The sequence below is a fragment of the Dicentrarchus labrax genome, unplaced genomic scaffold, assembly GCF_905237075.1.
Source record: "Dicentrarchus labrax unplaced genomic scaffold, dlabrax2021, whole genome shotgun sequence".
Taxonomy (NCBI): domain Eukaryota; kingdom Metazoa; phylum Chordata; class Actinopteri; family Moronidae; genus Dicentrarchus; species Dicentrarchus labrax.
The window spans coordinates 22,329,642-22,352,179 of NW_026136722.1; the positions used below are offsets into that span (position 1 = coordinate 22,329,642).

At 40.5% G+C, this 22,538-nt stretch overlaps 1 long non-coding RNA gene across 3 annotated transcripts in view; it reads right to left on the bottom strand.

The window, feature by feature from the left end:
* LOC127355836 (uncharacterized) overlaps positions 1 to 22,538 on the bottom strand; it is a 94,545-nt gene that overhangs the window by 35,395 nt on the left and 36,612 nt on the right. For all 3 annotated transcript variants that reach the window (XR_007881859.1, XR_007881858.1, XR_007881860.1), the window contains exon 2: positions 8,412 to 8,542. This is a non-coding gene — a long non-coding RNA (uncharacterized LOC127355836). The remainder of the gene's footprint in view (positions 1 to 8,411; positions 8,543 to 22,538) is intronic.

Here is a 22,538-nt window from a genome sequence, read left to right on the forward strand (position 1 = left end):
CAGCTGCATGTCGAAGTGTCCTTGAGCAAGATACTGAACCCCAAATTGAACCTAATACTGTGTCATCATTGTGTGAATGTGGCATGTAGTGTAAAAGCGTTTGAGTGGTCGGAAAGACTAGAAAGGCGCTATATAAGTACAGTCCATTTACCATTTACTACTGTTAAATTAAAGCTGCTGCTGCTATCTTTTAACTTAGAAAAAGAATAACTTGCAAAAATCCACCCAGCCTGGACAAAAACAACCAATCAGAGGCAAGAAAGAAATCAAGTGTTTTGGGTTGGAGGCTTGCTTTTGGAGTCCCAAACATCTGTATTTGATACTCTGAGAATGAGACTCAACAATCGACTATCCTTCTTCTCTGATTGGTTGTTTTCATTCAGGCCCGGTGGATTCTTGCAAATGCCATTAGGAGCACTAGGAGGAGCCAGAGGAACCAGATTTTTTCACAGATGGTCAGGATATAGTCAAAATTTCAGCAAATTTGACAAAAAAACATCATTTTCTATAACAATTATCTACTGCAGCTTTAAGAATGATCCTTGGTGTCAGATCTAGATGTCTGGATGTTAAACCGTCTAGCCCGAGTCTGCAGGTGGATGCTGGGGTGGTGTAGGGGCTGAAAAAACAGGCAGGAGATGGCAGCTTAAACAGGCCGCCAAATTGTGAGGGTGTATTTGGTTTGTCACTATGGAGATTGAGGAATGCCGTGTGTATAGCAATGAAGCTCAAGCCACAAAAGCTTCATACTAATAACAGGAATTTAGGTCTTATCATTGTTAGGTTGCACTACATTACATAAAATCCATCTATTATTAAGATGTGCATCTATAGAGTAGCATTTGCATGTATAAAAGAGAGGGCAGGAGGGAAGGAAGGAAGGGAGAAAGGGTTCCCCCTCTGGGAGTGCCACAAGGGTCAATTTTAGGGCCACTGCTTTTCAGCATATATACTAACGACCTTCCATCTGTGTGTAATGATGTTGATTTAATAATGTATGCTGATGATACTGTGTTATATGCAGGAAATGCAGAAGGCTGTTGAATGGCTAAACAACTCCTGTTTGACCTTAAACGTTGAAAAGACTGTAACCATGTTCTTTAGAAACAGACAAACTCAGGGATTGTCCTGAAATCAAAAATGTGGATGAATTAAAATATTTAGGGGTTACCCTTGATCAAACTTCTTAGTTTTAAAAATCATGTTAAAAAGCTGAGTAACACACTGAAATTTAACCTCATAAACTACAGACACACAAGAAACTCTCTTACTGTTGAAGCATCACATACATATTTAAATGCAATGATTTTCCCACATCTTTTCTATTGCATGAGAAGTTGGTCTCAGGCATGTAAAACAGCCTTAAAACCACTTGAATCATTATATGCCCTTAAGATTCACGACAAAAAAACACGTCAGTATCATCACTGTCATATACTCACCAAATATAGTATTTTAAATCTTGAAAATCTAATAATGCACACAAATGTATGCCTACTGTTTAAAATCATTCATAATGCTACTGCTCCTCCTTTGAAAAAAATGGTTACACTCTGCTCAGAAAATACAACAAGAGGTACTCGATCAGTTACCAGGGGAGAGTGCAGTATTCCTAAACACAAGACTTCATTTGGTAAATCATCTTTTTCTTTTGTTGCCACAAATCAATGGAACACACTTCCAACAGAGCTGATTACATGTGCAGATTTTAAAACATTTTCATGTCACACAAAACGTTGAATGCGGCAAACTTGTAGACATTTGTGAGTGTGTGTGTGTGTGTGTGTACTTAAGTGGGGGGTCATATTTATTTATAAAAGTTGGCAGGAGGGGGGTAAATTGTTTTAAATTGTTTTAATGATTTGGGAATGTGTGTATTCATAACTATGTAATTGAAATTTTGCACAACTGTGAATTTAGTAACTGTTTTTAATTTATTGTATGTTCCATTTACCTGCCCAGGGACTACGGGTGGAAAATAGCAATTTGCCAAAACCCGGTGCAATGCATGTCTCCTTGTTATATACCAGGTTAATGTTTTATTGTGCACTGTCCCTGTTCAAATAAAATAAATAATAATAATAACCACCCAATCTTAAGTCCTCCACCTCCACTGAAGCAAAAATGCCATAAAAATAAATCTATTTTCTCTGGGTATAAAAATACCACCAGTTCTGATATACTCGCTGTCGGGGTAATGGCTTCCTTATCTGGGCTCTCTGTAGTCTGGAATTAAAGGAAAGTGAAATATAGGCATGCAAAAATATACAACCTCTGGACATGTACACACTCACACACACAGACAAATACACTTTGAATGCAAGAACAAACACATCTGCAAACACTAACACACTGACAAACTCACACAGACACATGCACACAAAAATACAGCCTCAAAACAAGTCTATAGCCACATCACACACACATACACACACCCACACACACAGCACTGTCAACAACAACAAGATAAAGCCAGTTAATGGGAAGCTAATTATTTGTGCAGCAGCAGTCTGGTGCCCTGCCATTCCAACCTTAGGCGTTCCTTGTCCAACAAACCATGTCCTGACTTATTAACAAGACTTCCCAAGCTGCTGCGAACCATGTGATTATGTCTGAGCATCGGTCTTACCAGACTGCGCTACAATCAGTTCATGCAGGGTGCAGGAGTTTAAACAATTAAAAAAATAAATGTTTATTTACAGACGCTGCACACAGGAATCTGAATTAAATTGTGACTGTTAAATGAGCAGTGATGAGTCATCTGAACAGCAGCCACCACAGACTATAGGAGTTTCTGTTAGTCCTAGCACTGATGGTCTTGACAGTGACCAATTAGCCCATGGCTGCAGGAGTTTCACCAAACCTGAAAATATGATGCAGAGAGGCATTTAAAGTAGCTGAGAGGATGCATTTTCAGACAAAAAAAAATCCTGTCCAACTACGAATGGAACTGGTTCAGGTGTCATCAGGTGTCTTAAGTGTGGAACATCAGCCAGTTGGTCATATGCAGAGGAGAGAGGTGTCTTTGTTTAAAGCTGTTGGTAACTTTTATAAAAATAATCTTTTGTCACAGCACCTTAAGTACACTGTGATATAGCTGGCGGCCAGTAAGCTGCAGTAGGTAAGCTTTATAAAAAATGTTTTTTGTCATATTTGCTGAAACTTTCATTATATCCTTACAGTAGTACATGAGACAGATAATCTGTGAAAAAATCTGGTCCCTCTGGCTCCTCCTAGTGCTCTTAATGGCATTTACAAGAATCCACCGGGCCTGAATGAAAACAACTAATCAGAGCTGAACTAAATGTTCTACTCTGGAGTTTTAAAACTAACAAGAGATGCTGACATTCAGAAGTAGCTTAGATATCTATGGTTAAGTGACAAGTAACAAAAGTCAAATGCATGCACTAATGATCAGCGGTGGTCGGGGAAATTCACACTAGAAGTCAAAACCTAGTACAATAAGTTGGCCTAAACAAACATGTTTATCATGTCTTTCATCTAGCAATCTCCAAGTAAATATGTTTATCATGCTCATCATTTATTTAAAAAAAGAAACGTGTTTATCTTATGTCTGCCTACAAGCTCCTCTGCCCCTAGGCATGGGTTTCATTGCATATCTCACCCCCTCAGAAAGTTGTCTCATCAAAAGGATTCCTAGAGTCAAGTAAGAGTAGAGGAATGAATTTACAGCATGTAGGAGCAGGTTATTAACGCGATCAGTATATTTTGAAAGGATCACTCGCCTTTGAAATAAAATAAAATAAAATGTGTGTACCTGAGGTCAGAAGTAACATGAGTGGTGCCCAGTTAGCTCAGTTGGTAGCACTGGCGACCCATATGCTGAGGCTGAGTCCCTGCTGCAGTGGCCCAGGGTTCCAATCCGACCTGCAGCCCTTTGCTGTGTGTCGTTCCCTCTCTCTCTACCCCCCCTTTCCTGTCTATCTTTGGCTGTCCCTATCAAATAAAGGCAATAAAAAGGCCAAAAAAAATAAAATAATAAAAAAATAAGTAACATGAGTTCTTTGGGCCCAAAGACCAAATATGTGCCTCAGAAAGAAAGCTGTATTTTGATAATGAACAGTGCAGCTTCAAAACCATTTATATAATATAACCTATATACCTAAAGATACCGTGTGTTCACTTTTTAATTCAATTCAATTCAATTCAATTTTATTTGAATAGTGCCAATTCATAACAGAAGTATCTCAGGACACTTTTCAAAATAGAGCAGGTCTATGCCATACTCCTTATAAAATTATTTACAGAGACCCAACAGTTCCCACCATGAACAAGCACTTGGCGACGGCGGCAAGAAAAAACTTCCTTTTAAGAGGCAGAAACCTCGGACAGACCCTGGCTCTAGGTGGGTGGTCGTCTGCCTCAACCAGTTGGGGTGAGAGAGAGAGAGAGATGGACTTATTGGGGCAACCTGATAAGAAGGAATTGCAGTAATCCAGTCTAGAAGTAACAAATGCATTACAATGACAATTATAACAATCATATATGCATGCAGACATCTCTAAAGGATATAACCTAATGACATTAGTGATCCCCTTATATTTCCTCTAGTGCCGTCATCAGGTCAACATGATATATGGTAACCAGGATAACTTTACCTGCTGAACATCTGTATGTTACTATTGACATGGTGCTGCCCAGTGTCACTCGACAGCATATAACTGACCTGCCAATCCACTAGAGCAGTGGTTTCCAACCTGGGGTCTGCGCCCCCCAAAGGGCGTTAGAATTCAAAGGGGGTGCGCACAACTTTGTCTGCTAAGCTTGTGAGGTTACCAAAATTATTATTTACAAAATTTTAATAATTAACACACCCAATTGGATAATCAAAACTCTGTATAATCCAAAGCCAAACATATTTTTGGTCCACATTTAAATTCATTAAGCTATTTATTACCTATTTAATGCGTGTATGCAGGTAGGGGTTGGGGGGGCCTGACTTGTCTTGGACACAGGCTTCAAGGAAAAAAGGTTGGGAACCACCGCACTAGAGGATACCGTGTGAGTGTCACGTTTTGGCTCTCATAGACGTGAAAAGTAAATGGTAAATGGTACCTGTATAGCACCTTTCTAGTCTACTGACCACTCAAAGCTCTTTTACACTACATGCCACATTCACCCTTTCACACACATTCACTCAGTGATGGTAAAGTCCATTGAACAAATACTGACATTTCTATGTGAAACATTAGGATTAACGAATATTCTAAGAAAATGTTATTGAAATCCTGCTAGTACAGTACACAGATGTAAATATCTAACATTTGTTCTTCCTTGAGTCACACCAAGGTTACAGAATTATGTTCCCCTTGCTCCATCAGAGTGCTGATTGATGTTCCTTTACTGCTTAAAAATATCAAAAGTAAAGTGAAACACTGAAGCTAGACCGTTAACCTGCATACATAGTCCCAATAGTGAGAAAGATAGATGATTGTTGAGTTCCAAAGTTTCTATTTATCGCTTTTGGCTCTGATTGGTTGTTTTTGTTAAGACACCGGTGGATTCTTGTAAATATCATTAGGAGCACTAGGACAGAGCCGAGAAAGATAGTTCATTGGTGAGTCTCATTCCCAGGGCATCAAATAACGACACTGGGAATGAGACTCAACAATCAACTATCTTAGTAGGTAGTGACCGAATGAATGAGATCATGGTGGTACTGTTGGGTCTCTGTAAATAATGTTATAAGGAGTTCGGTCTACACCTGCTCTATTTGTGTCCTGAGATAACTTCTGTTATGAATTGGCACTATACAAATAAAATTGAATTGAATTGAACTGAATTGATTGTGAATTCAAGCACATAAAATGAGCTTCCATTAAATGGGAGTCAAGGCTCATGCTTAGTGACAGGGCGAGGAGCTCAGACATCAGATATTGATGCCTCCCTGTTGAGGTTTTCCAACTGTATTCAACTGGGAGGAGAACCTGGGATAGACCAAGAATATACTGAGGGATTAATTGTTAGTAACATGTTACTAACTTCACTTCTACCCCGGAGTTCTTGTGCTTTCTCATCTCGCAGGTTCTCATGGATCCTGGTGGAGCCTCCTGCCATGGTCCTGCTTGACTGCCATTGCTAATATTACTGATATTATTGTTATTATTATTATTACTATTATTATTACTACAGTTACTATTATTACTATTATCATTGGTCATCGTCCCCCATCGTTTGGGCTGTTGTCATCGTCGTCATCATCTTCTTCATGTTCATCATCATTACCATTGGTCACTACTATTAGTGTAGTTGTTGCTACTGTTGTTGCTGTGCACCTTTGTCTCTGTTTCTCTGTGTGTGTGTCTCTCTCTCTCTCTCTCTCTCTCTCTCTCTCTCTCTCTCTCTCTGTGGTTCATGAGGTAGAATGGGTTGTCTACTAATCAGAAGGTTAGCGGTTTCTGTTCTGATGAGCTGTCTCTCTCTCTCTCTCTCTCTCTCTCTCTCTCTCTCTCTCTCTCTCTCTCAACCCAACTGGTCGAGGCAGACGGCAACCCACCTAGAGCCGGGGTCTGTCCCAGGTTTCTGCCTCTTAAAGGAAGCTTTTCCTTGCCGCCGTCGCCAAGTGCTTGCTGTTGGGTCTCTGTAAATAGTTTTATAAAGGGTTCGGTCTAGACCTGCTCTATTTGAAAAGTGTCCTGAGATAACTTGTTATGAATTGGCATCATACAAAGAAAATTGAATTGAATTGAATTGAATTAATTTGTAATGTAAATGTCATATATCTACTGCCTACCTCGCAAAATATAAAATTATTGCCACTGTGATAACTTAAATGTTGTCTCATAGTATTTTCCCTCCATGTAGTGTTTTGACATCTGATACACTTTCAAATTCATTGATCTGGCTGGACTTCGTGGACTAGATTTTATCTTTCAATCTATTTGTAGTTGTGTAGCTGTGTTTTTTCTTTCGTGTCTTGTAATTCCCTGTGTTCATTCTTGTCTCTCTCCCTTATTCTCCATCTCGCCCTCCTCCTCATTTCCCTTTTATAGCCAGCCCTAGGCTTGACAAACAGCTGCTCGGGACACTATGACCACAAGGAGACCCTCAAATGAGCAAATAAAGGACTTCTCCTGCTGTTCCACTTTACCCATTTTGTCATTGTTTCAAACTCCAACAAGGATCTTCTATTCCCCTGTGGATTACGAGTGATAGTGTTTGTACCACCACCTTTCATTGATTTCAAGGGGAATCTGAATCATGGAATCCACAGGCATTAAGAACTATGTAGAAAACCTTTTATATCTTCCATGGAGTCCGCCTTGTTGAACTAGTATGTTTCTACAGTACACACTGGGTCTAGATAGGAGTTATGTGGACACTGTAGTTTCTCCTACACTGAGCCATATTCAAATGTTTGCAATCTGGACATTCAACATCATTTTACCCAGACTGTGTCACTGTAAAATTAGCATGCCTTGAAAAAATTTTCCACAAAATCCATGATGGTATACTTTTACGATATGATGCAGGATCGTAGTAGGACAAATAAAAACTATGAAAACTTACTACTGTCATTTCTCCTAACTGTTGAGACTTCTAAGCTCACTTGCTATCTACTTTTCACACACCTTTTCATGACTGTAGTTTCTCTTACACACTTGGCAGCCCATTCTCATTTCGAGGTCATCAAAGACAGACCCCAGTGGTGTTCAGTTCTGCAACTTCTAGCCACTAGATGCCACTAAATCGTACATACTTTTAAAGCCCCTACAAGGAACTTTGATTTTGTGTTGATTCTGGCGACCCCTGTGGACAAAAGCAGTAGTGATTCTACCACTTTGTTTCTCTGATATGAAGGGAAATCTGAATCTGGGAAGCTGCATTGTAAAATGTAGAATAGAATTTAAAATCCTCCTCCTCACCTATAAAGCTCTTCATGGTCAGGCCCCTTCATATCTTAAAGAGCTCATAGTACCCTATTACCCCACTAGAACACTACGTTCTCTGAATGCTGGGCTACTTGTGGTTCCTATAGTCTCTAAAAGTAGAACAGGAGCCAGAGCCTTCAGTTACCAAGCTCCTCTCCTGTGGAACCAGCTTCCAGTTGTGGTTCGGGAGGCAGACACCCTCACCACATTCAAGAGTAGGCTTAAGACATTCCTCTTTGATAAAGCTTATAGTTAGGGCTGGATCAGGTGAGTCCTGAACCATCCCTTAGTTATGCTGCTATAGGCCTAGACTATCGGGGGATTTCCCATGGTGCACTGAGCTCCTCTCTTCCTCTCTCTTTCTGCACTCATTCATGTTCCATTAATGCATGTTACTAACTTCACTTCTTCCCCGGAGTTCTTGTGCTTTCTCGTCTCGCAGGTTCTTATCGATCCTGGTGGAGCCTCCTGCCATGGTCCTGCTAGATTGCCATTGCCAATACTGTTGTTGCTGTGCACCTGTCTGTCTGTCTGTCTGTCTGTCTGTCTGTCTGTCTGTCTGTCTGTCTGTCTCTCTCTCTCTCTCTCTCTCTCTCTCTCTCTCTCTCTCTCTCTCTCACCCCAACTGGTCGAGACAGACGACCACCCACCTAGAGCCGGAGGATCTGTCCTAGGTTTCTGCCTTTTAACAGGCAGTTTGTCCTTGCCCTTGTCGCCAAGTGCTTGCTCATGGTGGTACTGTTGGGTCTCTGTAAATAATGTGAGTAAATAAAGAGTTCGGTCTAGACCCGCTCTATTTGAAAAGTGTCCTGAGATAACTTCTGTTATGAATTGGCGCTATACAAATAAAATAAAATTGAATTGAATTGAATTGAATTAAAAAAACTTTAAAGAAATAGCCAATCTTCTTGCTAATGGTCTTGTTTATTTATGTAGGTCTATATAGAGGCATCAGTATTAAATTAAATGTTCAGTGTGTAACATTTAGGAGAATCTATTGTCAGAAACGGTATGTTTTCATTAGTGTATAATCACCTCAAAATAAGAATCCTTGTGTTTTTTGTTACCTTAGAATGAGCTGTTTTTATCAACAGAAGGAGCGGGTCACTGTGTTTCTACAGTAGCCCAGAATGGACAAACCAATGTTTGTAATCTGCAACAACACCATTAGATAGCACTAATTTCCTACACACAGGTCCTTTCAGAGTATCAGTATCAATTTAATGAATGTGTTAATGAGTTAATTTTACATTTTCACTTGCGCAAGTATGAAATTGTATTGAAAAAGTTACATTTAGTTGTTATATATGTATATTTTAAATTCTCCTTAGGCCCCTTGGAAAGCTGGGACCATCCCCATCCCCGGCCTCTCTCTGCTTTTGTCTCTCTCATCTTTTGCTTTCTCATTTTTCAGAAACCATTTCCTCTCTCCAGCCATCCTTTCAGAACGATGTGCTGCAGTTATCAATCTGTCTGTCTCTCTGAGTGTGCCCCATATAATGTAAGAAGCAGTTATCAATCTGTCCATCTCCGAGTGAGTCTCTGAATAATATGAGAATGAATGCTCTCAGTTAAATAGCTGTTATTACGTTCAGCGGGCTCAGAACGCAGCCATCACCAGAAATACTTTCAGAAACAAAGCAGGGCTGCAGATAAATTAAAAATCAGCAGTGAGCTTCTCTGCCTCAGAAAGACAATTTAAAAAGACCTTATCTCATCTTTCCCAGTGTTTCTAAAAATCCAAGCAGCAACACCCCCCGACCAGAGGTGCATCACAAACTGTTCATGGTGAGAATAAAAAAAATGTCTCGGATCCATTTGAGGCAGGAAAACCGCACCACAATTCATCATTCGGTATCTCTAAAAATTTGCAGAGGCTGGTGAGAAAGTATTATCGTTGTCTCAGACTCTGACTTAAATCACTTGGGGTCCTTGAAAATGAACTATGATGTGTTTCAATTTTGTTATCAATCATTTTGTAAGTATAGATGTCACTTTTTTTCAGAGGCCAAAGATCTCATCTTGAATGGACTCCAAGTGATGTCGATTGATGTGACAATGAAGGCTGCAGAGTTTGATGTTTCAATGAGAATCTGTTTTAATGATGAAGTGAGGACCAGTAGACAGTGTCATATTCTCCATTACTGCTTCTCTATGCTCCATGCTGTGTCTGCAGCGTACTGGAAGATGTAGTAATGTTATCTCTGATGTTATGCTGTTATGTGTCAGCAAGAGTCATGTGTCGGGTTAGAGCTCAAAGACTGGCCAATCAGAGCTGCTGGGGGCCAGATTTCATTTCAGATTTCGATTGGCAAAGTTACAACCACCAAAACCTTGTCGCTGACACCTGGAGCAAGAGGGATTGGAGCACACTGATGAACTGACGTAATGTTGGCTGCAAAAATTCATACAGGGATTTAGTGGAATCAAAGAAGATTTTCTCATTACGTAAATGGTAAATGGAATGCACTTACATAGCACATTTCTAGTTTCCCAACCACTCAAAGCCCTCTACATGCCACTATCACCCATCCATATGCTGATTCACTTTAATTCAATTCAATTCAATTCAATTCAATTCAATTTTATTTGTAAAGCGCCAATTCATAACAGAAGTTATCTCAGGACACTTTTCAAATAGAGCAGGTCTAGACCGAACTCCTTATAACATTATTTACAGAGACCCAACAGTACCACCATGAGCAAGCACTTGGCGATGGGGGCAAGGAAAAACTGCCTGTTAAGAGGCAGAAACCTAGGAAAGAGAGAGAGAAAGAGAGAGAGAGAGAGAGAGAGAGAGACAGACAGCTCATCAGAACAGAAACCGCTAACCTTCTGATTAGTAGACAACCCATTCTACCTCATGAACCACAGCTGCCCTGTGATGGTAGCCATGCACGCATGTACTTGAGCAAATAGTAATATTTTTTGGGTTTGAAGAGTGTGGGGAAACTGACAACATGTTAAAGGATAAAAAAGCCATACTTATATGCCTTATTATTAATGTATCTTACCTTATATTAAGCTAGGACAGTAAACCAAACAATGGACATTGAAAGAAAAAGATACTAATGCACTAGGGAATGCTTTGAGTATTTATATTTAATGTTTTTCAAATGTTGTAATAAATGAGAGGAAAATCAGGAAGAGAAAGTGGTTCATGTCTTCATTCCTGTAAAAGTTTCACCTGTTTACCCTAACTAAATAACATTGAACCCAAATAATTTGTGACTGTGGCAGTACACTTGGGATCTGTAACATAATGTTATCTATAATAAACCCCTCTAAAAGACTACCCAGGGGTTTAGCCAACATAGACCGATAACCCCCGTCAAGATGGGTAGTCGCAAAGAGTGTGGACTTACAAACAATAGTTTATTGAGGTTTCAGTCAGGTTAGAGTCACAAGCACAGAGACAGCCGTAAAGAAAATGACCTCGACGCCACAATGGACTGTCCGTACTGTATTATTAGATCTAGGCGCTTGACACCATACCAGATATCTTTACAGAGCGAGCACAATGGCATTAAAGGAACGCCCAACCGGTTAAGTCATACTACAGACGACAGTTGTACATGTAACGAGAACCTCCATAAATACTAAAGTACAGGAGTTCCACAAGGTCGTACTGGACCAATACTATTTACTATATATGCCCCTAGGCAACATTATAGGATCACCCATAACTCACTAGCAGATGTACGCAGTAACACAACAACCCAAGAAATAATCAATTATCTAAATACAAACATCTAAGGACATAAACCGAGACCCAATTCGATTTAAACTCAAAAACCGAATCGTCTGGCCCCAAAACCAGAGACCATTCAAAGATAAGTCACTCAGAGGCAAACTGGCCCAGCACCACGCAGGATCTGGAGTTCTCTTGATCAGGATTTGTCATTTAACCCCACATAAAGCAGACCTCTAGGACTGCCTTCTTTCATTACGTAATATTAGAAAAATTAGACACATACTATCACAGACAGATGCAGAAAACTAATCCATGCATTGTTACTCAAGGCTGGTTACTGCAACTCTTATTATCAGGTTGCCCCAATAAGTCCATTAAAACGCTCCAATTAATTCAGAACGCGGCAGCACAGTACTGACAGGAACTAGAAAAAGAGATCACATCTCCCTGTACTAGCACCGCATGGCTCCCTATAAAATGTAGAATGAATTTAAAATACTCCTCCTCACCTATAAAGCTCTTCATGGTCAGGCCCTTCATATCTTAAAGAGCTCATAGTACCCTATTACCCCACTAGAACACCACGTTCTCGAATGCGGGCTACTGTGGTTCCTATAGTCTCTAAAAGTAGAACAGGAGCCAGAGCCTTCAGTTACCAAGCTCCTCCCGTGGAACCGGCTCAGTTGGGTTCGGGAGGCAGACACCCTCACCACTTCAAGAGTAGGCTTAAGACATTCCTCTTGATAAAGCTTATAGTTAGGGCGGATCAGGTGAGTCCGAACCATCCCTTAGTTATGCGCTATAGGCCTAGACTATCGGGGGATTTCCCATGGTGCACTGAGCTACTCTCCCTCTCTCTCTGCACTCATTCATGTCCCTTTAATGCATGTTACTAACTCCACTTCTTCCCCGGAGTTCTGTGCTTTCGCCGCAGGTTCTCATGGATCCGGTGGAGCCCCGCCATGGTCCTGCTTGACTGCCATTGCCAATACTGTTGTTCTGTGCACCTGTCTGTCTGTCTGTCGCCTCTCTCTCTCTCTCTCTCTCTCTCTCTCTCTCTCTCTCTCCACCCCAACTGGTCGAGACAACGACCACCCACCTAGAGCCGGAGGATCGTCCTAGGTTTCGCCTTTTAACAGGCAGTTTTCCTGCCCTGTCGCCAAGTGCTTGCTCATGGTGGTACTGTGGGTCTCTGTAATTAATGTTAAAGAGTTCGGTCTAGACCTGCTCTATTTGAAAAGTGTCCTGAGATAACTTCTGTTATGAATTGGCCTATACAAATAAAATTGAATGAATTGAATTGAATAATGTTATCTCTGATGTTATGCTGGTATGTGCTGGCAAGAGTCATGGGTAGGGTCAGAGTTCAACAGCTGGCCAATCAGAGTTCCTGTGGACTGGACTTCATTTAAGTTCTGGATGACAACTTTGGCAAAGGTATCGAAACCAACTACCAAAGCCATACTGCTGGTACCTGGACCAAAAGGGTTTGGGGCACTCTTACGAACTGATGTTGGCGCAGGAGGAAGGTCAATCAAGGTAACAACTAAGGCCTAGTTCCAGTGTCACCCCTAAACCCCGAGCACTGATCCTCAATATTTAATCCACATCACCTTGACATTTGCCTTGAGGGTCTCTACAATCTACAGACACTTTCAAAAAATACTTGGCCGATGATTGGATGAAGGTTAACACCCTCTATCCTTAGACCTCCCATTCACATAGAGAAAAACTGCCCTAAAAACCCTTCAACAGGGAATAAATGGAAGATACCCCCTCTTCCAGGACTGACAAACAGCAAATAGATGTCAAATAAGATATAAATAGAAAATAAATAGATAGATTGTAAACATATATGAAGAATATGGATCCAGCAGGATGTCAAGCAACTTTAAGGTGCTGCCACACAGATAGGACCTGAGCCAACCGATGTCCTTTCCACCATGGAGAGATGGAAGAGGACAGACTACACAGACTCACAAGAGGCAAAGTTCAAGCACACCATTCGCACAGACAGGAGAAAACACACAGAGGGAGAGAGAGACAAGAACAACATGCACACAACGGAGAAAGAGAGAGACTAAAGACTGAATCCCCTGGAGGACAAAGATCTAGATCCAAACATCTGAAATATATCGCCAACTACCAGGGGAGAGAGGAAGGTCTCAAGATGGCTGACAGTGCAGCACAGAGAAGAGTGAGTTAAAAGAGAGGAAAAGGAGGAGAAAGTAGGGAAAGAGAGAGAGGTATAGACATCAAGGAAGAAGCAAGATGAAATCTATGGCGGGCCAGGAGCATGCATGGGAGATTTTTTTCCCCACAGCTGCACTATTTTTCAAGCCACTAATAATAATAGAATTTCTAAAAATCTTAGCCAGGAAAAGATCCTCCTCTAGAGCCTACATCCTTCCTTTTGTATCTCATTGTTTTCCAACTGTCTTTATCATTATGACACCATAAGACAAAGTAATTGGGGAATGACTAATTTTCCCTACTTCCACCTAAAAAGAGGTCAAAATTGTCTTGAAAACAATTTGACGTAAACAACGTTACAAATCTTGAACTTATCTCTCTCTCTCTCTCTCTCTCTCTCTTTCTCTCTCTCAGCTTCACTAATGTACCCCCAAAAAATTTCCTCCACTAACAGAAAACAAAAAAGCATTAAGATTATGTATATCTTATTCTTGAAACATCTGTCCAAGGTTCACTGGCTGATGCTGATGGTGACTGAGGATGACTCCTCATTATGTCACACAACTGAATGAAACACAACACGCACTAGACAACCACCCCCTATGACAATGTTAGAGCGGACCAAAAGATGGCAATATTTCCCCAGTAATAGAACTTTTGCATGAGTAATCGGGTGCAACATTAACAGAGGGCACTACACAATGCACAACAACCTGTAAAATATGACACTTGGTTCCCAAGGAATACCTTGTATCTTTTGGTTCCAACTGGAAACCAACTGTTCTGAACCCATTCAGTTTTGGTTCAAAACTAGGTGGTTGCACCGGAACGGAGCCGGTTCCCTGTTGGTGGAAAAGGTCTAAGAGAGGGACTGAGGGGAAATTACATAAAGTTTAACTTATTATATTTATATAAAAAAATAAAACATCCAAAATATAACATTGGGGGCCAAAGTCCTTGCTACCCCCTGCAGCCTAAAGTTATACAGTTAAATGTGTTGTGTGAGTGTCAGGAATTATGTTGTGGTGATAATGGTCACACTGTGATTCAATTGTGTGAATTGAATTGAACTGAACTGTTGATGTTGTGGTCACAATAGTAATTTTGTTGACCCAGCTGTCATAACCCAGACACAGTGCCTTATCCCTCTTTTGTTGCCCAGGGGCCCAGGCCCACAAGTAGCTACCTGGGAAGCCTTTTCACTTGCTATGTTCCCATTACCTATACCCACCACTTCTTATCTCTTCTTTCCCTCTAACCCTTAATACCCCACTTACTTTCATTATTTCATTTAATTTTATACAAATCTTTTCTCTTTCTCTCATCACACTCACACATGTACAGACCGGCAGTGTTCTCCAGGATTCTTTTTTCTTTCTTTTTTCATTTGTGAGATGAGACAGGACAGACACTGATAGGCCTTTTCCACCAACATGTAGCCTGCTATGTTCTGGTTCACACACCTAGTTTTGAAACATTTGAAATGTTTTGACCAAAAATAAATTGGTTCGGAATTTTAACCAAAAAAACAGCAGGTTTCCCTGGGCGTGTCATGCTCTATAGGTCATTGTGCATTGTGCAACACCCTCTGTTTGTGGTGCATCCTTGATTATAATGGTTCGGCTCAAAAATGATGGAAGTATGGGCTGGTTTGCTAAAAAAAAGATCCTAGATATTAAAAACCCCAAAAATTCTTTTTGGTTTCTTAACACAGAAAGATAAATTACCACAGACTGTCTAACTTACAATACTAACATTTATTTGCAACATTTTGGTACTAGACCTTCATCAGAAAAATGATATATGATAATGAGAAGCCATCTTAAATAGAAAGTGGCTACACAACTGCAAACAATCATCCATGTCCTGTAGGAAGACATTAATGACACAGAGTTCCCATGTGACAGCCTTCAAAAAACATATGTGGAGCTGGAAAAACTCATGCAGCATTAATACATACATATATAAATGGACATAAACAATAGGTGACATTTCTAAATGAACCTGATCATACATCTACATCTATATGTATCCTGTCTCGAGCAAAAAGCCCTATTGAAGAAAAATATATATACAGAAATATATATTCAGGTAAAATCCATATTAACAGTTCAGTGTAAGATATCACAGGAAACTGCTAAGAACTAATTCATCATTCAGTCCCTTTGGTGCCAGTGTTTGAAGAGTGTGAATCCAGTAAGCCTTATGCTTTTTTAAGTAGTTTGTCATGGTCACTACCCCAAGGTGATAGGGTTACCTGTTCAATACCACAGCAACGTAACGAGGATACATCGTGGCGGGCATCATGGAAATGCACTACTACGGGATAATCCAGAACGTTTCTGCGGATGGTGCTTTTGTGCTCACTTATCCTCTGTTTAAGTTTTATGGTGGTCTTCCCTACATATGCAAGCCCACAGAGACAGTGTATCATGTAAATCACATGGGTGGATGCACAGATAATAATGCTGTTGATGGAAAATGTCCCTGTGTGGGGATGGCAGAAATGATTAGTTTTCATGCTCATGGTGGGAACTGTTGGGTCTCTGTAAATAATGTTATAAGGAGTTCGGTCTAGACCTGCTCTATTTGAAAAGTGTCCTGAGATAACTTTTGTTATGAATTGGCACAATACACTCAGGTGCCTGTGGTGGTGAAGCATTATCATTTCTATTAGCAGGTTTGATATTGAAAAAACAGTTGACAATGTCCCATCCATCGCAGTTATTCCCCACGGTGTCAGTCCTGGAGGCAGTGCTGTTAGTGCTGACAGCACAGAGCTCAGAGTGACAGCTTCCCAGAGAACAGTCAGACCAAAACCTCTTCAGCCCTGCCACCTAGTGGTCTAGCTCAGTACTGTCATATACAGTATCCATACAATTAAATTAAATTCAATTCAATTTTATTTGTATAGCGCCAATTCATAACAGAAGTTATCTCAGGACACTTTCCAAATAGAGTAGGTCTAGACCGAACTCCTTATAACATTAATTACAGAGACCCAACAGTACCACCATGAGCAAGACCTTGGAGACAAGGGCAAGGAAAAACTGCCCGTTAAAAGGCAGAAACCTAGGACAGATCCTTCGGCTCTAAGTGGGTGGTCGTCTGTCTCGACCAGTTGGGGTGAAAGAGAGAGAGAGAGAGAGAGAGAGAGAGAGAGAGAGAGAGAGAGACAGACAGACAGACAGACAGACAGACAGACAGACAGACGCACAGCAACAACAGTAGCAACAACTACACTAATAGTAGTGATTGATGATTACACATACAGTATGTACATACATTATCCTGTTCAGAGTCAGAGAAATAAATAAGTGAGACCTGCAAGGTAGTAACAGCACAGGAACTTAAAGCTGCAACAAACAGTATTTTATATATTAACAATGGATTTGATTACTGTGGATTGTGTGAGCTGTCCCTTATAGTGGGTTAGGGTTAGAAAATGAAATCCTCTTTCCCAAGGTATCCCTTGTGGGGATTTACTGGGAAACAGGGGTGTGTGCTGGCCATTCTTGCTGTTGTTTTTATTCTGAAAAAAATACAGTTTGTGCCCTGGAGTGTTTTAATAATTCCTAATATTTAGACCGTGGGGGGAATCTGGTGTTCAGTTTTCTGATCCAGCGTCTTTCCGCTTTTTTCCTCTCCTCACCAGTTTCCAATTTATGTTGTTTTCTACACCTGTTATTCCTAATGACCCTAGACTGCGGTTACAGTTTTTTCCAATTGCCAACACACTAAAATTACATGCATAGCACAATTATTTAAACTGACACACAGAGAGCAAAACCTCTTCTCAAGTCTCCAAAACACACAAACACATTTTCTGCTTTATACACATTTTGCAATTCAAAATGGTACTTTTTAAATGCACTGAACACGGTTCTCTGCATAAGACACAACAATCTGACATAGTCACATGTTTGCCATTTCAAAACAGTGCCATTCAAAATTACACTACATGAGCTAATTGGCCAATATATGTGCCACCTGGCTAAACACCTCAATGGTTAATTGTTACCACTTCAATCAGGAAGTAAGCACTATAAAAAGACCACAGGTGAGCACCTTTTTTTTTACAACAACAATGGAAGACGTCGCAGAGAGAGGAAGAGGGAGGGTGAGAATGAGAGGGGGATGAAGAGTGAGAGGTAGGGGTAGAGCTGGTAGAGGAGTTCATGGCCAAAGAAGACAACAACTTTCAAATAAAGTCAGAGCAACCTGAGTTCATCATGTCACCATGGGATGGCAATGCGAGAGGCTGGACAGAGAGTGCAGCCCAACTTACTGTCGCCTCTGTCATCCGGACATTTAGACTGGAGTACAGGTATGTAACCAAAATTTCTTTCACGCTATGTAGTACACCCCATGTCATAGTGTATCAGTTGGGTGACACCTGTTTACTTCATTAATGGCTGATGTCATACAGTAACTGTACAAGTTTCCTTTACAATTTACTCTACTGTGGGGGAAATATCTTTAGGCTGCATTGTCCAAGAACTATATTTTTGTTTTTTTGTTGGTTTTGGAAAATAATGAAATCAGATTACGAAAAATTCAAAGCCACATCATCCAAGACAACATTATATTCAACAACATTGAACGAGTCAGTCAGTCATTGGCTCGCATTCTCAAGCGAACCCAAATCAGAATGAAACAATAACTTTATAAGGTGCCTTTTGAGAGAAACTCTCAAAGAAACAAAGAGCTCAGACAAGCATATGTGGATGTAAGTACAATATTGACTGCAGTACACTACACGCAACATTGTTTCCCAGTGTACTGGATAACACTATATTGGCTGATTTTTGTTCTTTGTTTTCTGGGAGTACTGGAAATGGATGCTCATGCAATCCCACATGAGTTCATCTTCATAGATAAGGCTGGGTTCAACCTAGCAAAGACCAGAAGAAGGGGAAGAAACGTCATTGGCCACAGAGCCATTATAGATTTTCCTGGCCAACATGGTGGGAACATCACAATGTGCGCCGCCATCTACAATACGCATGGTGTCCTCCACCGTCATGCCAACCTTGGACCATATAACAAAGCCCATATTCTCACATTTCTGGACAGACTCAACAACGTTCTCACACCACCAGAGTGTATGAATGATGCAGACCATCAAAGAAACCGGTAATTTGTAGTATGGGACAACGTGAGCTTTCATCGCGCAGCCCCAGTCCAAAAACTGGTTTTGCTGACCACCCACCATTTCTCGTGCAATACCTCGGACCATACTCACCATTTCTGAACCCCATAGAAGAGTTATTTTCGGCATGGCAGTGGAAGGTATACGATTGGCAGCCCTTTGTGTGCATGCCTCTTGTGCAGGCTATGGAAGAGGCATGTGATGAAATTGATGTGGATGCGATTCAGGGATGGATAAGGCACTCAAGGCGCTTCTTCCCTCGATGTCTGGCAAGGGAAGATATTGCCTGTGATGTGGACGAGAGGTTGTGGCCAGACCCAGCTGTGCGGCAAGATGCTGCCTAATTATTTTTCTTGCCTCCTTTTTATATATATATATATATTTTTTATTTTTTTTTTTGTGAGCATATTTTTGATTACTCCAATGTAAATTTATCTGCTGTGCATATGTTGCACCGACATGTTTGGTGAAAAATAAAAAAATGTTTCAACAGCATGTGTGTGCGTGTGTGTGTATCTGCAAATATTTCTGTGCATGTGAACAATCTAAAGAATATTCTACAATTTGAACTATTTTAGTATTATGGCAAAGCATACTGAAGATGAGTGCTTTTCATTATGCCCAACCAACTACACACTGTAGTTGGTTAGACAAAAATCTGGTAATATGAATGAAGCCATTTGGTGCAAAAGTTTGATTTTGATAATGCTATATGTAGTTTTGGTTGCAGTGCTTTATTTTGCAGGATATATGAGGTATTTTGTAGTTTGGGTGTGTGGTTTTGTGAATTTGTTAAGTATTTTGATAAAACCAGCCTAGTTTGCAAAATTGAGTTTTAGCAATTAGAAAAAACTGTAATGAAGTGTGTCACTAGATGTGTGTGTGTGTGTGTGTCTTTGTGATTTTTAATGTTATATATGTGTTGTGCCAGTCTAGCTTTAATTGTGTTGCCTGTTTCTCCTACGTATGAGATCTTGCAGTGTTTAAACTTTATGAGATATACGCAGTTGTGTGTGTTGGTCGTTAGGGTCGATTTATGTGGTGTTAATTAGATTTTTAATTGTTTTATTTTGTCTAAAGTAATTTGGGCCTTGTTGAGGAATTGTGTTTAGTTCTGGCAGTTTGCTTTTAACTACGTAGTCTTTTAGGTTTTTGTTCCTCTTGTAGGCCGAGATTATTCTATACTCCTGGAGCATGTTTGTGTTCTGTATTTTTTGGGTGAAATTGTTTTTAATGTTTGTTTGCTGTTACGCTATATGTCGAGTAGGTGGTGATTAATGGGATGACCAGAGGACAGGAGGAAAGCCTGTCCTCTGGTCTCGTGGTGAGGAAGTCCTTCCTGATTTGTCTGAGGAAGATCCTGGATTACTGACAAGTACCAGCATGCCACATTTTTGTCCACAAGCACCTTTACTTTTTATTGACCCAGATGAGTGCCTCTCTGTGTAAATACATAGCTAGTTTAACACTAAGAAAACAGCACTGAAATGGTCCTCGTTAAAAAGGATAGAAAACGCCAAAATAATTAGGGTTAGGGTTGAGCTGACTTAGGGTACTGGCACCTTTTTGGCCCAGTTCAGGTTCATTGTACAGTTTATCAGTTGCTCTGTACTGTTATTGTTATGCATTGCATGTAATATGAAATATGATACAAAATATATAAATATAAATATGATAGAAAAGGGGTCTCTTAACTAAAAAAGTTTGGGAACAAATGGTCCAGATATGGGAGAATTCATGGATGTTAACAGTGAGGAATGCTGCAGTCTTCTGGCAGTTAAGGAGGGGGGGACCTGGAGAAGTACTTGTTTTCTGGCCAGATGAGAAATAAAAACTGGGCCGAGTCCCTGGTGAGAAATGCTTTCACCTGACGAATGCTTTTAAGGTGAAACCTGAGGAACTGCAGCTGAGCGGTAGGTTGTGTAGAGTTGCCCCAAGAGTCCTGTCAGTCTCAGCAGGAGTCAGTGTGTCTTGTCAGCAGTGACAGAGGAGTCGACAGATGGCAGGAGTGATTCTTTCTTTTTTTGGGTGCTCGCATTGTCATAATCAAGCATGATGTGCCAGATTGAAGATGTCATGAGACAGTGGGAATGCGGGTGAGATGCACTGTAGCTGCAAGGAGGAGAGGCAAATGGTAGCAAGATGCAAGAATAAAGGAAATCTCACATTGTATCCAGTACAGTAGGGTCAGTTCAGGGTTGAACCATTTCTGCTTCCAGAGAAGCGATCATCAAGGCAAAACATGGGAGAATGGGTTAAGATCCAGCCATGTCCTTTTTTTTCTTGGTCTGGGGCCTTTTCATATTTTGGGCCCCTTACTTCCAACAAAGGGATATCTTAATGCTATAGCATACAATAGCTATGTCTACATGGAGCCTATTCCAATTATAATTGGTTTAAAAGCTCAAAGAGAATAAAAATGCTCCATATAAACACGTCAAAATAAACAGCCCCCAACCAGTTGAAATTTCAATTGGTTGCAGAAGGGTAAACCTTTTCATAAACCCATCAAAAGAAAAGTTGGCTGAATCGGAGAAAACAGGTCAAAGCTTATATATACATAAATTCACTTGACTCTGGATGTTGCACTAGCGTACCAGCATCTCAGACCAAAACAATGGGACAGAAGTAAAATAAAACTCACAAAAACTGTCTTTGTTAGTCTTTCCACAGTCTTTCCAATAATCACTACCTCTGGTTTGGTAAAAATAAACCCTGAGTTCACTGAGTTAGATGTGAAAATATTCATGAAAAGGGCTGCAATGGCCATGAATCCTTGGGGACAATTGTCCCCATCAAAGTCTGTCCACTAAAAGTTGCTTTTGCTACTGACAGGCTCAGATTGTTATTCTAAGTGTCTGATAACATTAAGGAAAGGATCTTAAGGATGCTTTTTTTGGCTTGATATCCGTCTTTACTGCTCAAAAGTCCAATTCAATTTTATTTGTACAGCGTCAATTCATAACATTCATAACTTTCCAAATAGAGCAGGTCTAGACCGAACTCCTGAGCACCATGAGCAAGCACTTGGAGACAAGGGCAAGGGAAAAACTGCCTGTTAAAAGGCAGAAGGACAGATCCTTCGGCTCTAGGTGGGTGGTCGTCTGCCTCGACCAGTTGGAGAGGGAGAGGGGGAGAGAGAGAGAGAGAGAGAGAGAGAGAGAGAGAGAGAGAGAGAGAGAGAGAGAGAGACTTGGGGACCATATCACACGCTTTAAAAAGAACACTATTTTTTTTCAATTCAGTTTTATTTATATAGCGCCAATTCATAACAGAAGTTATCTCAGGACACTTTTCAAAATAGAGCAGGTCTAGACCGAACTCCCAAGTGATTTGTTTGGACTTACTTGTTTGGACAGACCCAGTACTGCAGAGATAAACCTGCTGGGAGGTTGCCAAAACAAAGCCACACAGCTCAAGTTCTCTGAGTGAGTGAGTGATGCAATATATCATATATTATATCATTAAAGGGCAAGTGTAGGAATTAGTGGCATCTAGTGTTACATGTATAATTATTATTCCCAGTGTGTAGGAGAAACTATGGTTGCTGTGAAACGGGAAAAAATGTGAAAGGTGGTGGTTTGTCCTTTCTGGGCTACTGTATTTA